This window comes from Nilaparvata lugens, unplaced genomic scaffold (assembly GCF_014356525.2).
Source record: "Nilaparvata lugens isolate BPH unplaced genomic scaffold, ASM1435652v1 scaffold4983, whole genome shotgun sequence".
Taxonomy (NCBI): Eukaryota; Metazoa; Arthropoda; class Insecta; order Hemiptera; family Delphacidae; genus Nilaparvata; species Nilaparvata lugens.
The window spans coordinates 2,466-8,099 of record NW_024090936.1 but is presented as its reverse complement, the minus strand read 5'-3'; the positions used below and the strand labels follow the sequence as shown (position 1 = coordinate 8,099).

At 35.4% G+C, this 5,634-nt stretch overlaps 1 long non-coding RNA gene across 1 annotated transcript; it reads right to left on the bottom strand.

Moving 5' to 3' along the window:
- Positions 1-977: 977 nt before the first annotated feature.
- Positions 978-5,316, bottom strand: LOC111056468. Its single transcript, XR_005573849.1, has 2 exons — positions 5,055-5,316; positions 978-1,366 (listed from the first exon to the last, which is right to left on the bottom strand). It is a non-coding gene; the product is annotated as an uncharacterized LOC111056468 (long non-coding RNA).
- Between the last annotated feature and the right edge of the window lie 318 nt (positions 5,317-5,634).

The window sequence follows — 5,634 nt, the reverse complement described above, 5'->3', positions numbered from 1 at the left end:
CTGGGACCAGTTCTTTACCTACTCTATACCAGCGATATTCCCAGCCTTGATGAGAATACTACAGCAACATTTGCAGACGACACAGCCATATTATCAGTAGACAGTATTATTCATATTGCAACAGAGAAACTACAGAGAGCCATCAACAAAATTCAAGATTGGACTAGAAAGTGGAAAAGAAATGAATGAAACAAAGTCGATTCACATCAATTTTACCAATAAGAAGGACCCGCCCATACCAATAACTATCAACAACCAAGTTGTACCATATGCTAATGATGCCAAGTATCTAGGTATGACCTTGACGCAAAGCTTCGCTGGAAGGCCCATGTCAAGAAGAAGAGAGAAGAGCTTGGAATCAAATATAAGAAGGTGTATTGGCTGATCGGAAGAAAGAATCCCTTTTCAATCCGAAACAAAGTACTTCTGTACAAACAGATATTAAAGCCAGTATGGACCTATGGTATACAATTTGGGGGTGTACCAAAGACAGCAACATCAATGTCATTCAACGTTTTCAAAACAAAGTGCTAAGGAACATTGTGGATGCTCCTTGGTATGTCAGAACAGCGATCTTCATAGAGACCTGCACGTCGACCTGGTGTCCACCGAGATCCAGAGGCATGCGGAGAGGCACGAGGGGCGACTGCACCAACATGACAACGTCGAGGCGATCCAGCTGCTAGACAATGGAGGGTTGGTGCGGAGGCTCAAAAGGAGGAAACCGTTTGAACTAGAGTAGTGCTTGTTCAAGTAGTGTCCAGTGAAAGAGCAGAGCAGTGATTGAGTGAATCTAGCTTCTATAGTGCAGTCAATAAGTGTACATATTAATTTAACAATAGCAGTAAGAGTTCCTAATGAGAAATTCACTGTTCAATTTTTCAAGTAGTAATTTAGGATAGAAAAAATTAGCTCATTAGTCTTTAGACTAGATGGCTATAGTATTGACCAATAGAAAAAAAAGAATTAATAAGGCATCTGATCATAACTAGTTTATTGAAAACCAAATTAATAGTTGACAAAGTTATAACAGCTTATTTCGATTCAGTAAAGAATGACCATCATGCCTATTAATTTATGCATAGCTAAACATGATATTAGTTTTTTGCAATAATTTGCATCAAAGCACATTGAAAATTCACATCTTTGACAATCTCGGCAATGTATTAATTTCTTGTATATTATGAGGAAAGCTTTTTAGTTAATGTGATATCAAAATTAACTAGATGATATAATAAAGTTATGATGTTGGATGTTCGGTTACTATTGTTAGATGCAGAATGGAAACTGGGTAACAAACACACGATGGCTTTTGATGTTCACACTTTCTATCTGTTCATCTACACTGTGTAATATGTTTTGGTATCTGAAAAAGAAAAACAAACGAATTATTGATTGATCGAATGATAAAAAATAAGTTGGTGAAATTTGAAAATAACTTTAAAATTTTCAAGTTCGAGTGATGGGTAGGAGTGGTAGAATAAATATTTTGTAATATACTTCTACTTACAGTCACACAACGTGGCATAGAGGATTCTCCCACCTCTATATAAAAATATGGTCCAATGGAAACAGAATGGACTAAGTGCTACATCTCTTCTGTTTGCATTGGAATATATTATAGGCGTTTTGCGCTAAGACTGATTTGCTTGACCAAAAAAGTGAGGAAGATAGAAAATGGGGGGAGAGGTGAGTGTAGGCATGGATCCGGGTGTAGTGGGCAGATGGGGAGATTTCCAGGGTAGTCAGTGCTGATTTTTGAGGGTAGTAATGTAAGTCGGGAATATTCCCATTGGAAGGAACTTATGATTGGGGACTATTTCTCTGCCCAAGAAACCATGGGAATATATAAATTGCATTGAAATAGTTTATAGTTATCAATTTCAATCACATTTGACAATCATAATCAATAAATCATCCATTCAAAAAAGCAGTGTAAATAGGTCACAAATTCATCAAGGTTTAATATAATTTGGCTAGACTTTACTTGAACCAGTGATCACCTATATCGATGAATCGAGTGGGGTTAGTTAGATAGTATTGATACTGGAATTAAATACTATCGATTTTACTGATTCAATCAAGCAAAGCGTCCCCTTCTTATTCTTTATCATAATAAGTATATCATCAAAATGATAGGAAGAGGAAAAATAAGGTAACCTATGCTGTTCCACTCCCAAATTTAGATAAGGTTACACATACTCCAAAAATGTCAAGTCTTGTAGTTCTTCACTTCACAAAATTCTCAGCGATAAAATATTTTCAAATTTAGATGCTTCAAAACCAAACCCTCGTAGAAAGAATATTGTACATTATTATCACAAAAAATTAAATATTCACATACTAATGACATTTTGAAAGAGCGAACATTCTAGTATGTTCTTTATTTTTTTATTTTTGGGTTTAAGGCCGGTTACAGAGCTCGACCGACCGTCAGTCTTTTCCATAGATATTCCATGTATCCGTATAGAGCAGGACTGACGGCACGCATGCGCACGGTCAGGACCATGCGTTTTACACTGCGTACGAAGACCATCGATCGAGCTCGTGCGCATCCGTTCCATCGGTCGACTGACGAGTTATTGAAGCAAATAGAAGCTTTCTGAGCTGTACTGATCAGTAGCCCGATCGCAATATAACCAATGTGCTGAAACCTCTGCCCGACAATCAGCTGATATTGAATAGAATAATGAACGAATTCAATAAATAGTGTTCATATTCGAATTCAGAGCTTTTCTATACATTTCTTCAATCATTTCTAAATTTTTTATTGGAAAAATCTATATTATTAATATTATCTACATTTATTTAATCCGTAGCTTAAAATGACTGCAAGTATCCCAATGATGATACAAGCTCGAATAACTCATCAAAATTTCTGATGGACATTCTGAGGTAGTTAAAAAATCTATCTTCATTCCCAAGCAAAAATGTATATAATGGTACTAAATTCCTTTTGAAATGCTCTTTGAGTGACCATCGGGTGAACTTGACATCTACGTTTTTTGATCTTTCGTTTACGAAGATAATAAGCTGCAATTAAACAATCTGTAAAGGCGTCATTTGTGAGTCAGAAAAAGGATGTATGGATGTGTATGGTCAGGATGGTGCATACGCACTGACGGTCGGTCGTCGAGCTCTGTAACCGGCCTAAATTATTGTGAGCTTTTGCAAAGTAATAGATGATTTCATTATCATTAAATTTCTTGAGCAATACGGTACTAGACGAAGTAAACCAAGAATTAAACTTCTTGAGCAATTCAAGACGAAGTAAACCCAATATTTGTTGACTAAGGATACTTGACGGTAATTATGAGTATAACAGATTTAACTTACGAAATAAATGAATGTAGCATCATAATAGTGGTACCGTATACAATAATCAAGGATGTGCACCACGCTTTTCGATTATTTTTACTGGTACATTTTTAATTACGAATATTTTACAATCAATTTATGTAGATTTGACTAATTTAAAGAAAAAACTTCTATCATTTTTACTTTTTGATATATTGAGCGCCAAAAGTTCAAATCTTGGGGCAGATCTATTTCATGAATGATAGCAAATTAATTCATACAATTTTGAGGATGGATCTCCCCCAATATTTGAACTTTATGCGCTTTTAAATCAAAACGAAAAAATTGTTTTTCCTTAGAAATATGATCTTTCCAAGTATCTTGATAGAATTCAAATCAAAATACCTGCGAAATGAAACTAATAATGAGTTTCCAAAAGCGGAGCCTTAAATGATTAGAAATGAGTGCTTATTCCTCCTCAAACTAATCAAGAAGTGATGATTAAACGAATTTGAATTACTGAATGCTTGAACTTAATATTACAGTTTCAAAGTTATTTATTCTAATCATTTCAATGCTTAATACTATAATGGCAAGAGTATAAACCAATACATATTCAGCTACTTTGCTTTTGAACCCTTCCAATGAAGGTAACGCATTGGGCCATATGAATAAAGTTGAGCATTTGCTTCATTTTCTATGAATAAAATTATATCATGCTCATCAAAAAAATAGTTTGAGCATTTGCTCAACTTTTGAAGCAAATGCTTAAAAAAAGGTGAGTCTAGTCTAAAGCATCTTATCACCTTTTGCTCATAGTAAAATGGTTCAACTAATTCGTATGAGGAAGAGGAAACTATACCAGATACGATCACAACCAATAGTTGAGAACTATAAAACTCTTTTTAGATTCAACCATGATATATATCACACCATATCCTACAAAAGATAGCTTCAAAAAAGAGTGTCTCTCTGTATAAAGATAGCCATCACAAAATAGGAAATAGGCATTTAAGAAGATGAGAGTCTTCAACCACAGAGAAGAAACCATTCCTCTACTTTGTGACCAACTAAACATAAAACTATTCATAAATAGAAAACAGAGCAGACGACGCAAACAAAGCGGTGCCCCCTATTGCATATTTAGCGCTTCCGTGAGCTATAAAAACAAAGTAAGGTTACAAAAGCGATTAGCTGATGAAAAATCTTTTAAATACGTGAGCATTTGCTCCAGAGTTCAGGAGCATAAGGTAAGAGTATAAGGTAAAGCTTATTCATATAAAAAGAGCAAATGCTTTTGCTTCTACCTTTTGCTCATGAGCAAAACCTTATGCTCCATGCTCTTGCTCATGAGCATTTGCTCTGGTTTTATTCATATGGGCCATTGAATTTCAGATGAGCAGCTGATTTGAAAAAAGCAATATCTTGAATCATAAGCTATTAAAGGACACTGTAAAAGCGAGAATGGGTGAAATCCCTTCAACTACTACCAAATATAATGGCAAGTGTATAAAGCAATACATATTCCAGCTACTTTGCTTTTAAATCCCTCCAATAAGGAACACATTGATTTGAGAGACGCAGCTAGATACAAAAATGCAATATCTTGATTCATAGGCTATTAAAGGACATTGTAATAGTAAGAATGAGTGGAAACCCTCCAACCACTACCATTATTATGACAAGAGTATAAACCTATACATTTTCCAGATAATTTGTTGATGAACTCTCTCCAAAAGAAAAATTCAGAACAAGACCATCTTATCTTGAGCGTTGATGTCGGCTCCACAGTTGTGGAGCACAAGGCGCACAAGGTCATTGTATCCCATTTATGAGGTGTAATGGAGGGGTCTTCGTTCTTTCTTGTCACCGAGCTGTTACGTTCGATCAGAAATTCAGCCATCTGAAAACCAACCACATCAGTTATCACAATAACCCTGAAACTTCACCAAGTTCTGTAGTGTAACGTACTATGAGATACTCGAATGTCTGAAATACACAAGTGGCATGCAATTCGAACGAAACGTCAGCATCTCATCAACATTGGTTTGCTATCATTTACGGTGAGATTAAATACTCAGTGAAAATGATAGGATGGCATAGTTGGATTCTACTTCATAGTAGATAGCTGTGATCCAAGTTGTCCCGGTACATCTGATATAAAATTAGTTGTTGACTTTTGTTAGAATGGGAAATTTCAAAAACCTTTCATATACGTCGACGCGCAGTTAAAAAGGAACATACCAGACAAATTTCATGAAAATCTATTGCCGCGTTTCGCCGTACAACAACAACATAAGGATAATTAATGTAAAACCGTCGATTTGAATCTCAATC